The sequence below is a fragment of the Danio rerio genome, chromosome 4 (genome assembly GCF_052040795.2).
Source record: "Danio rerio strain M-AB ecotype USA chromosome 4, GRCz13ab, whole genome shotgun sequence".
Classification (NCBI taxonomy): domain Eukaryota; kingdom Metazoa; phylum Chordata; class Actinopteri; order Cypriniformes; family Danionidae; genus Danio; species Danio rerio.
In genome coordinates this window covers 2627627-2640561 of record NC_141024.2, presented here as the reverse complement: position 1 = coordinate 2640561, position 12935 = coordinate 2627627, and the positions used below count along the sequence as shown (strand labels likewise).

Sequence of the window (12935 nt, the reverse complement as noted above, 5' to 3'; positions counted from 1 at the left end):
CCACGAACAGCCTATGTGTCCCCCTGAACACCTATGTGTCCGGGAACGACCTATCTGTCCCCCTGAACATATATGTGGCCACAAACAGCCTATGTGTCCCCCTGAACACCTAAATGGCCGGGAATGACCCATATGTCCCCCTGAACACTTCTGTGGCCACGAACAGCTTATCTGTCTCCCTGAACACCTAAGTGGCCGGGAACGACTTATCTGTCCCCCTGAACACCTAAATGCCAAGTAACAACCTACAAGTGCCCCTGGATGCCAATGTGGCCACTATCGACCCCTCAAGCCCTCAGAACGCCAAAGTTGCCAGGAACAATGCAGTTGTAACTTATTCAATAAGTCTGTGGGCATCCCGCCTTTAGCTTATCATGCTGCTTATTAGGCTGTCTGTGGACATCCCACCTGTAGCTTATTAGGCTGTCTGTGGACATCCCATCTGCAGACAGCCTATTTAAGGTCCACTGAATAAGCTACAAGTGGGATGTGCATTTTCTGAAGATGCTATGGTCCTCAGTGAGGTCCAAAGAGGCCACAACTTTGCTATTTAGCCAATATTCCTACCTCTGATTATGTTGGATTTTGGTTAAAATGCATCAACAGTGGCAGCCTTTTTTTGTTAATTTAAGCACTGACATTCATATTTCTTAACATGATATAGTACCAGGCCACCCGGGGCTTATCTGTCCAGTAGTTTTGTCCTCGTTAGAATGCAGGAAAAGACTTCTGTAGCCTAAAAAAGCACTGTCCACGAACAGCCTATTTGGACCCACTCAAATAAGTTACATGTGGGATGTTTTACATGATCCACCTACCCAAGTGATCAAACCTCAACAGATCCCCAAACAAACCTTTGGAGGTGGGTCCCCACCTCCCCCTGGGTTGCCCCCTGCTGGAAAAACCTCAAAATTCCACTGTCCAGCAACCACCTATTTTAATGAATGGAATAGATTGCTAGATTGCAGGTGGGATGTCCAGATCTCAGCTTCTACAAGGCCTAGCAAGCTGAAACCTGCGTTCCTGTTCTAGTCTGGGCATGCCCTGTCCATGCTGTGAATTTGAGGAAGATTGGAATAAGTCAAAAATTTGACCCAAAAAATCTATAAGGGGTACCCCCTTGGAGTTTTTTTGGGTCAAATTTTCAAGTTTTTCCAATCTTCTTCAAATTCGCACCCTAGACAGAGCGTGTCCAGACTAGCACAGAAACGCAGGTTTGGGCTCTCTACTGTGTCTAGAAGCTGAGATCTGGACATCCTACGTACAATCTATCCCACTGTATGAAATAGGCTATATGTGGGCAATGGAATTTCAACCTTTCGACACCTGGAGATGGTCCAGGGGGGCTTGCATATCCACCTCAATAGGTTTTTTGGCACTTTTTTGAGGTTTTCCTGCTCTAGCAGATGGATCAAGATCACATCCCACCTGTAACTTAGTTGAACAGGCCTAGATAGGCTGTCCGTGGACCCTCCTGTAAAGGGTCACCATTCCCAGCAAGAACAATTTTGGAGTACATAAAGGGGAGCAGATGGGTCAGGAATCCTTGCCCAGCATTTCCCCCCATCAGATCTAACCAAACAACTTCTGTGGCCTAAAGAAGCACTGTCCACAGAGAGCCTACCTGGGCCCAGTCAAATAAGTTACAAGTGTGATGTTTTACTTAATTCTTCCACCCAAGTGGTCAAACCTCAACAGATCCCAAACAAACCTTTGGAAGTGAATCCCCAACTCCCCCTGAGTTGCCCCCTGCTGGTAAAACCTCAAAATTCCACTGTTCAACAATCACCTATTTTAATGAATGCAATAGATTGCTAGATTGCAGGTGGGATGTCCAGATCTCAGCTTCTACAAGGCCTAGCAAGCTGAAACCTGCGTTCCTGTTCTAGTCTGGGCATGCCCTGTCCATGCTGTGAATTTGAGGAAGATTGGAATAAGTCAAAAATTTGACCCAAAAAATCTATAAATTTTCAAGTTTTTCCAATCTTCTTCAAATTCGCACCCTAGACAGAGTGTGTCCAGACTAGCACAGAAACGCAGGTTTGGGCTCTCTACTGTGTCCAGAAGCTGAGATATGGACATCCCACAGACAATCTATCCCAATGTATGAAATAGGCTGTTCGTGGGCAGTGGAATTTCAACGTTTCGACACCTGGAAATGGCCCAGGGGGCTTGCATATCCACCTCAATAGGTTTCTTTGGCACTTTTTTGAGGTTTTGTGGCTCTAGCAGATGGATCAAGAAAAAGCATCTCACCTGTAGCTTATTTGAACAGGCCTAGGTAGGCTGGCTGTGGAGACCCCTGCTAAAAGGGCACCATTCACAGCAGTAACGATTTTGGGGGTTCATTAGGAGGAGCAGAGGGGTCAGGAGGCCCCACCCAACAGTGTTTTTCCATGTCAGAGCTCACCAAAAGACTTCTGTGGCCTAAAAAAGCACTGTCAACGAACAGCCTATCTGGGCCCAGTCAAATAAGTTACATGTGGGATGTTTTACATGATCCACCTACCCAAGTGATCAAACCTCAACAGATCCCCAAACAAACCTGTGGATGTAGATCCCCACCTCCCCCTGGGTTGCCCCCTGCTGGTAAAACCTCAAAATTCCACTGTCCAGCAACCACCTATTTTAACGAATGGAATAGATTGCTAGATTGCCGGTGGGATGTCCAGATCTCAGCTTCTACAAGGCCTAGCAAGCTGAAACCTGCGTTCCTGTTCTAGTCTGGGCATGCCCCTTCCATGCTGTGAATTTGAAGAAGATTGGAGAAAGTCGAAAATTTGACCCAAAAAATCTATAAGGGGTACCCCTTGGGGTTTTTTTGGGGCAAATTTTCAAGTTTTTCCAATCTTCTTCAAATTCGCACCCTAGACAGAGCGTGTCCAGACTAGCACAGAAACGCAGGTTTGGGCTCTCTATTGTGTCCAGAAGCTGAGATATGGACATCCTACGTACAATATATACTATTGTATGAAATAGGCTGTTCGTGGACAGTGGAATTTCAACGTTTCGACACCTGGAAATGGCCCAGACGGGCATGCATATCCACCTCAATAGGTTTCTTTGGCACTTTTTTGAGGTTTTGTGGCTCTAGCACATGGATCAAGAAAAAGCTTTCCACCTGTAGCTTATTTAAACAGGCCTAGGTAGGCTGTCCGTGGACATCTCTGTAAAGGGTCACCATTCACAGCAGAAACGATTTTGGGGTTCATTAGGGGGAGTAGACGGGTCAAGAGGCCCCATCCAGCATTTTTTTTCCATGTCAGAGCTCACCAAAAGACTTCTGTTGCCTAAAAAAACACTGTCCAGGAACTGCTATCTGGGCCCACTCAAATAAGTTGCCTGTGGGACCTTTTTGTTTAAGCGGTCAAAGGGACCTTTATTTTGGCACAAAACGGTGGGGGCTTCGACTACAGTTTTGTCAAGGCCCCATGCACCACCTATTCAAATTTCGTACCCCTCGGTGCAGGGGAAGCACTTGAAAAAAATCTGAAATAAATATTCAGAGGAAACTATTCAATCCGCCTCTCCTTCGCCCCGCCAATTAAGCACTTGCAAAGGACCTGTGGGCCCCAAACTTTGCAGATCTTTTGAGGGGCCCCTGCCAGTCAGCCCATTTTAATTTGGAGCCATTTGGGAACACGTGGCCATTCCGCCGGGCGTCCACGGACCACCAATTAAAATGAATGGGATAAGTTACACATGTCAGCAGCCTCCCTTCGGCCACAGAAGGCCCCAGGGACCCCAGATTTGGTACAGAGTTGCGTCACAAGGTCCTCGGTGGCCTACCAAGAGGGCTAGCTCGAGGGACACCCTGACAATTTTTATGGATTATTTGTATGTCCCTCTATCTCACATAGAGCTCTATAGGATGAGGCCTAAGAGGGTGTTTTTGTTGGCCAGGCATAAAAGGCTCAGTAAGCAGCTAGGGCAACAGAACTTAGGGACCTGGCTGGGGAACCGATGGCGGTACTCTGTGCCAAATTTGGGGGTCCTGCAACCTTTTGACTCCCCTGTACGTCCTTGTCCCACCTGCAACTTATTCAATGGAATTCCATAGGTGGTCATGGGGGGCTTTTTTTAGCAAATTAGCCCGTGCTACCGCAGAACTTTGGTGGCGGCCCCGGGGCCCCGTGACGCAACATATATGTCAGTTTGGGGACCATGTCAGCGAAACACTTCACGTAGAAGCTATCTGTGGCTCCCCTGAGTCCCGTGTCAGGGGCCCCTACACGACCCCCATGCCAATTTTCGGGGCCCTCTAGGTGTCCATAGGACCAGTCTATAGGTGGTTCGCGGTCATTGTTTTTTTTTTTGAGCAAATAAGCCGTTATGTCTGTGGAACTTGCGTCGGGGGCCCGTGACGCAACATATATGTCAATTTGGGGCCGATCAGACACTGTCCTTGAAACACCTAAAAAATGAATGGAATAAGTTGCACGTGTCATGGGCCCCGGATCGCCCCCTGGGGGTCCGAGGGGCTCCAAAGTTGGCCTGCGGGCAGCCTAGGGGCCCCCGAACACCATACTAAGAGCACAAGTGCCTCTTAACTGTGATTTTTGCACAATAGGTGCCCTTTAATGTAATTTTTTGTTTTATTTTTAATCCAGGTGGCTAAAAAAGTGAGCCATGTACCGATCTTTTATTCACAATAAGACCAGCAGGAGGAATTAAGGTAATATATAGGCTCTATTTTGACGTTGCATTGACTTTACGTCTCCATTTGCTCTTCATTTCATTGTTAAATGTATAAAAGAGAGCTGATTTATGCTTTTCCCAGACAGACGCTCTGTTGTGCTGCCGTATCTGCTGGACATCTGACATTGTTCTGGACGCTGACCGTCTCCTCTTTTGTTACTCTGAGGTCACAATGACACATTTATCACTCCGAGTTTCTCCCACAAAAGCCAGATGAAGCTTTCCGGATGGACAGAGAACAATGAAACATCCGCCGCCCTGTCTGAGATCACTCATCGCTCAGTAAAGTAAATAATCACACAACATTCGCACAATATACTCTTAGTTTGATGGCAAACTTTGATGAGAAAACGTTTAAAATAACTTTGAAAAGCTTTAAGGTGGAAGGTTTTACTTAGAAAAAAGTAAACACATTTCTTATACATTCTGGTGCATTGTGACCCAGAAACAAACAAATCTGTCAAAATCGATACAATCGAAAAAAAAAAATTCTGGGTAGTTGTAAATTAGGGTTGGGTCAAATATGAACAAAACATGTTTGGGTATTTTTTTCAGTTCAATTCAAGGGTGCTTTCACACCTGTGAATCGATTCAGTTGTTCCGAAACAGAGATTACAAATGTTACATTGTTGCTCTTTGCTCTTGGAGCGGTTCGCTTTCACACTGCAAAGTTTCTAATCGGACCAAAAGAGCTAAAACAAGTCACGTGCGAGTAAACTCTCCTCCCATTGGTCAGAGTGTCAGGGTTTATTTTGCAGTGTCCTGCTAAGCTGTCAGGAGAGGAGGTGGTTTGGTGGTGATTGACAGGGTGAGCGCGCACGACGTGTCAGGAGAGATGCGGTGGGGAGGGGTGAGAAGGGTGTGAGACGATGCCTATTTGAGGACCGGGAGGGAGACGCGAGATTACCGGGAGATCATCACTCGTTTGCGGGCATCCGGAGACTCGCGAAACTTCCCGCCATACTCATAATTCTCTCTTCATATAGCCGTAAGCCTATTACATATCCATAAAGCACTGTAATATAACCGCGCTCGAATTGGATCGCTTTCTCACTGCAATCGAACCGCTCTAGGGTTCGTTTCAATCGAGCCGAGACCACCTCACTCAGGCGGTCTCGGTGCGATTACTTTGGCGCGGAACAGAGCGCGATTGCCCTGTTCACTTATGCCAAACGAACCGCGCTAACTGGGCAAACGAGATACGTTCCGAAACAAAAGTGTAGGTGTGAAAGCACCCTAAATGACGCTTTTTAACCCAACAGTTGATATCTGACAACTCTAGCTTCATCTTTTTGTATAGCTGTAAGCAGGTTTTCAGTTTTCAAGCGTGAACACACTTATTTTTAAGTGTAAAATCTATATAAATTCACATCTTCATTGATGTATCTTGATTTAAGAATCTGTAGATGTTTGTCCTGGAAAGCAAGACAAAGCACCGATGAACAAAAATCAATTGTGCGGGGCGTTTATGTGCTAATTTCCTTCCTCATGCATGACAACCACGCGTTTAAAAGCACGTGTCCACAATACAGCCTTGTTCTCCAGGCCTCAGGCTGAAAGAGTTTATCACTGCAGTCTATCAGATGCTCCACGTCCATCCACAAACACCTCACTATGTCCTACAGAGGGATGGAGAGGCATGGGATGACAAAGGTTTACCACGGTTTTAACCTGACAGCACCTGTTTTTTTGGGATGGAATCAGGTCAGGTGTTCATCATCTGAGGCCTCGAGACACAGGCTGTTTAATCTGAAACGCTGCCCGCCTCACATGGCAAGCGAAACGCTAACTGCAGCGCTAGCACACTGAGCTAAATGACGGCCATTATCAGCAGGGCATCATGGGTCAGGCTGGAGCAGCTCTCATGGCTGTGATCCACAATAAAACACGGCGTACAGCGACCCGTCGACACAGAAAGAGGACAGAGAATAAATCAAACTCTGCTGCGTTTACTAGAGAAAGTCAGCACAGAATTACTGCAGTAATTCTAGTCGGTACACGTTTACTGCTCTGTCGGGCATTTGTTTTTGCTCGGTTTCCATCAGAACTCAGAGATAACGGAGGGTTTCAGTGTCTCTAACATGTAAAAAAACACAAAGATCTTTCCTCTTTTTTTGAGTAAACAGGACAATTAGAAGCTCACATGAACTGATTTATCCTGTTACTATTTCAGTTGTGCGTGTGTGTGTGTGTGTGTGTGTGCGTGCATGTGTGTGTGTGCATAAAGAGTCTTTTGTATGAGGATCGCAGGCGTGTTTGGCCTGGGGCTCTCTTCTTCTTCTTCTTCATGTCCTTCTTCTTCTTCTACTGTTTGCATGATGATCTGAAGAGCTGTACAGTCAGTCTGACAGGCCCTGCAGTCTTTCCATGACCTGTGATCTCTGTATGATTAGAAAACTCATCATTTTAACACGATTTTATACACTGTAATAATGCTGTTGAACTAATTTTAAGATGAATAATAATAATAATACTATAAACAAAACATAATGTGATCACTTTTTAAAATGAACATATAGTAATAGCAATGCTATGGTATTATGATTTGTCTTTATAGGTAGTTGTTTTTAGTGAAATGATGATTATTTGTGTTTGATTTCATAAACTACTGTAAATTGATTTTAATATCAAAATGTAAAATATTATATATATATATATATATATAAATGTGTATTTGAAGAAAATGTCAATGCAAAACAGTCCATCTTTTCAGAAAATATGCATATTCTTTTTCCAAGTGATGTTTAATGGAGAAGTTACACATATTTAAACATCGTAGTTTTGTTCTATAGTCACCAATAATTGAAAAATAATAATTTTCTTAATAATGATAATAATATTAACGAGAGCAGTTTTTCCTTCATGGTATGTGGAGGGTGCTCTGAGAGTATGAGGTCAGAGGTGCTCTGTTATGGGCTGTCTCGTCACTGTATGAATGGAGTTGGAGTTTGGTTTGCATTGCCGACAATAAGTCAGCCTTGTTTGCAGTGCATGTTGGACTCCAACAGGCTGCTCTTTTACACCAGTTCCGTTTTATGGACAGAATTGGGCCGGAGGGGGTCCAGTTCGGCGACTGTAGGATTTCATCTCTGTCATTCGCAGACGATGTTGTTCTGTTGGATTCATGGACCTTCAGCATGCACTGGGGCAGTTAGCTGCTGAGTGTGATGTGGCTGGGATGAGAATCAGTCCGAGGCCATGGTGCTCCACAGGAAAAAGGTGGCTTGCCATCTCCAGGTCGGAGGAAAGTTCTTCCTTAAACTTGGGGTTTTGTTTACGAGTGAGGGAAGGATGGAGCGTGAGATTGACAGGTGGATTGGTGCAGTAATGCGATCAATGTACCGGTCCGTTGTGGTAAAGAAGAAGCTGAGGCGAAAGGCAAAGCTCTCGATTTACCGGTCAATCTACGTTCCTACTCTCAACTATGGTCATAAGCTTTTGGTCATCACCGAAAGGACAAGATCTCGATACAAGCAGCCGAAATAAGTTTCCTTTACAGGGTGGCAGGGCACACCTTTATAGAAAGGGTGAGGAGCTCTGTCACCCGGTAGGAGCTCGGAGTAGAGCCGCTGCTCCGCCACATTGAGAGAAGTCAGCTGAGGTGACTCGGGCATCTTTCAGATGCCTTCTGGACGCCAACCTAGGGAGGTGTTCCAGGCATGTCCCACCAGGAGGAGGACTTGGGGAAAACCCGGGACACTCTGGAGAGACTATGTCTGTCAGCTGGCCTGGGAACACCCCGGGATACCCCCGGAGGAGCTGGAAGACATGTTTTTCCTGAGATTGCTGCCCCCGCAACCCGGCCCCGGAAAAGCGGATGAAAATGAGTGAATGAATTTTGTTTAACCCAGCCAAACTGCAAGAAGTAAGAAGTAAGACCGGACAAAAACAGATAATGAATATATTTTAAAAATAGAAGTAAGTAGTGAATGCAGATATACAAATTGACAGGTGTATACAGGAATATTACTATATACAACATTATACGTGCAGCTGTTATGTGATTGGCATATAAAGTGAATTGTTAAATAAGCGTATATGTGTATATAAAAGTGTATAGAAAGGTTTTATGTACATCCCAGTTGTGTGCAATACGTCTGCTAGTGATATGTTTTGCATCCAACCTTCTATTTGCGCATTAAATCTGAAAGAGATTTCAGTCATTCAGTCATGCATGAGCGTGTGTGCTGCAGTTTCCTCTGGGTCTGTGCCGTTTTCCCTCCACCGACGCCTCCTTAAAGGCCTCATTTGGTGTCCTCTGGAACGCCGCCGTTCTCATGAATAAAAGATGCAGTCGTTAAACTAAGTTTAATAGTTTCAATAAAAGCTCCTTCCAGAGAGATAAGCTGTCACATTAACTTAATATTCATTTCCTGAACGTGCCTCTCCGGAGTTCCACGCCGAAATTACATCTCAGTCTGTATTTGTTCTCTTCACGTCTTTATGAACTGTGTCAGCTTGCTGAGGAAGTATAGTTGGAATTAGATGGCGATGTTATGTGCTGAATTTCATTGTGTCTGCCTGAAGCATGACTGGACCAAGTCTGACTTCCAGACAAGGTCCAAAAATGGACCATGTCTGGGCCAACTTAATAACCTATAACTGGTCCTGAACTGGGCCAGATATGTTGGTGTGTCACGACTGCAAAGGAATTGATAAACCTATAAAGCATTGCCTTTTAGGTGCGCTTTGGGTGTGATTTTTCCCGAAGTGACCTGATTGGTAGATTTTGTTTTCCTTCATTCAAAAATAATAAAAATGTATTTTAAATGTGGGTCAAAATAGGCCCAACATACATGGCCCACATATCTTTTGTTAGCATCTGGGCCAAATACTACATTTGATATCTGGCCCAAGTATTGTGTGCCGCCATAAAGATGGTACTATCTCTGCCAAATCCGGGTCATGATTGGCCCACATGCTGCATGCCAGAGCCGGATGAATGCCTGCTGTGCCAGATTCATGGCAAATCTGGGCCAGAATTCTTTGCTACCTAGGATGTGGATGGATGATAACAGCCTTCTAAGCCTACCAGTAGGTGCAGAAGCCCCCTTATCAGCTTAGAACCACTGATAATGCCCATTTAATTGAGTGCTAACATTCAAATCGGCTGAAGGAAAAAGGAAGAACCCTATAGAAAATGACTAAATTATAACACAAGTATATCAGTACCACTAAATTTAGATCTCGTGGACAGTTGTTTTGGTCTCCATGAGGAAAATCACACAGAAAGAAGTATTTTGTAAATGTGAAACTGCAGATTGTTTTTAATGATGCTTGGGTTTAGGGGTAGGGGGAGAGAATATCCAGTATGTACAGTAGAAACATCATTGTGGAGAGTCCATAAAGATAGATGTACAAGTGTGTGTGTGTGTGTGTGTGTGTGTGTGTGTGTGTGTGTGTGTGTGTGTGTGTCTGTCTATTTGGTGTATAAGGGTGTTTAATGTATTTGTGTGTGCGTGCGTTTGTGTTTGGTGAGTTAGTTTGTGGGTGTGTGTGGCCCTTCGACACACATTGTCATCCTGCTCTTCACTGATGCGGGGTCGTCATGGTAACGAGCCCAGTGATGATACTCTACCCTGTGTTTTTCATCATGCTGAACGAACCTCCGAACCTAGTTCACACACACACACTCGTTTGAGCTTTACTGTGGTAAAGAAATAAGTATTTGTGTCATTGGGCTTCTAAAATGAGTCTATATCGCCTTGGCAATCGAATGAAATGCAATAATTAAAAATGTTTAGCAAAAATGTTTTGTTATCTTACGACTTCAGACTTTTGACATATTAAGACTTGGATTTAGCGCACAGATTATGCCAACAACCTTTATCATCTTAAAGGGGAGTTATTATGCTGCTTTTTACAAGATGTCAAATAAGTCTCTGATGTCCCTCAAGTGTGTGTGTGTGAAGTTTCAGCTTAAAATATCACACTAATAACGTTTATAACTCTTTGAAACTGCCCCTTATTGGCTTTGATCCTAATTGTAGAGTTTTGGTGACTGTCGCTTTAGATGCAAATGAGATTGGGCTCTTTTCAAAAGAGGGCGGAGCTACACATTCCCATGTGTCAGCATAGTGGCAGATTCAAAAACAAGACTAACATAATATGCTAATGAGAGAGAGATGATCAATAGTGGGCGGGGTTTTCCCTCTATGATGACACGTACAAAGGTAGAATGTCCATCGAAGTGTTTCTGCAGACTGTTTCTATCAAGTGTGTTAATAAAACATAGAACTAATACCTTTTAACCTTTAGAAGCTGCTTTTATTCACACACTGCTGCCACACAACTGTGTTTAAATAATAAAAGTGATTTTATAAAAGTGATTTTTGCATAATAGCTCCCATTTAAAGCTCTGTTTCTGGTATTTTTTTGTAACTACATGCTTTACAATAAAGCTGGAGGTGGCTTTGCCTCATGTTAACTGTTAGTTTAAACCCTCAAACATTTTTCCACAATTTTAATCAAATAATAATAATAATAATGACCTCTCTTGAAGCCGTTTTGCTGAATGAATGTTGAAAGTTGCTGGTGGAACTCTTGATGTCATTATAGAACCCTCATCTGCCTTTGAAAGTGTCTGTCAGGATTCCACTGTTGTCATGGCAGCAGAAACTATGATGCAGCAGAGGGAGTTTCTCCTCTGAGAGCCTGTCAGCTCTACACAGAGAGAGCTCTTGTTTCTACCCTCACAGAATCAAGTGCCAGTCATTAGATACTAATAAAACACATGTTCTGGCTGATTTATAAGCTTTTATATAAGTGAGGATCAGTGAAATGTCCTCATTAGTAGGTTGTTTTGATGTCTCGCAATAAAAGTGAGGACAACTGAGCTCTTACAAGTATAGTTAAACCAGTTAACACACACACACACACACACACACACACACACACACATACACAGAGAAGTGCTAACAGGCTAAAGCGATGAAAGAAACTTTTCTCTCTAAGTGTATCAGATGAAGGCCTTTCTACAGGCTGTGTGTGTGTGTGTGTGAGATAGTGTTACTGTCTCGAGGTGTGTGTGAGGCGTCTGGCGGCAGTAAAGTTGTCCTGGTTTCCTCTTTCTGTCTCTGCATTAGCGCAGGAGCTAAAATAAGGAAGTGATGTGAACTCTCTGCCAGTGTATCTGAGGAAAACTAAAGCCAAACACTAGCATGAACATGCTGCCGCTGCTTACAGAACTTTACTGTAATGTTTTCCGGTCTCTAAAGTTATAGCACAACAATATTTAGACCTAAAGGGCACCTATTATGCAAAAATCACTTTAGAAGGGGTTTAAACACAGCTGTGTGACAGCAGTGTATGAATATAAGTAGCTTCTAATGGTAAATAATTATTAATTGTATTGTTTATAATCACACTTGATGAAAACAGTCTGCAGAAACACTTTGATTGACACTCCCCCTTTGTACGTGTCATCAGAGTGGGAAAGCCCCGCCCACTAGTGACCATTTCTCCCTCATTAGCATAGGACATTAGTCTTGTTTTGAATCTGCCACTGTGCTGGCATCTGTAGCTCCGCCCTCTTATAAAAAGAGCTCAATCTAATTTGAATTTAAAGCGACAGTCACCAAAACGCCACTATCATTAAAGCCTTACAGGGGTAGTTTTAAAGAGTTATATTTATTATATTTAGAGATATTTATTTACACACACACACACACTAGGGACACATCTATTTTATATCTTGTAAAAAGGGGCATAATAGGTTCCCTTTAAAGTATTTTAACTGGACGTTTGTCTAACATTTTAAGAAAATGTGATTAGTTTTATAACAATCAGAGAAGATTATATTTTAGTTTTTGTTCTATTGCATTTGGGGAATTTTGTATGGCCTCCCATGTGTAAAATCTATTTAAAAATTATCCCCAAAAAAGAACATTTGAAAGTAATATTTCAATGATGTTTCCAGAATAATGCCATGTTCAGAAAACCAAGAAACAAATGATAAATGTTCGGAAAATAGTAGCAATTTAATGACTTAAAAACATGCTGATAATATATTCTGTTTACAGGGAAAGCACTTTGTTCAAGTATATGATATTATTAATTTTAACGCTAAATTGTTACTTATAATATCATTAATTAGGCTAATTGATGATGATGCAGTTCTTTAAAAAGTGAAGAAAAAAAAAACATCCTGAAAAACCATTTCTGTTTGTGTTTTCTATAGGAGAAAGAAAATCATACGGATTCGGAAGGACATGAAGGTGAGTAAATGCTGTTATAGA

At 43.1% G+C, this 12935-nt stretch overlaps 1 protein-coding gene across 1 annotated transcript in view; it reads left to right on the top strand.

Annotated features, from left to right (window-relative positions):
- Window positions 1-11378: 11378 nt before the first annotated feature.
- Window positions 11379-12935, top strand: part of krr1 (KRR1 small subunit processome component homolog) — a 43272-nt gene continuing 41715 nt past the window's right edge. The window contains exon 1 of the mRNA XM_087247556.2: window positions 11379-12914. The gene's annotated coding sequence lies outside the window, so the exon portion shown is untranslated. The remainder of the gene's footprint in view (window positions 12915-12935) is intronic.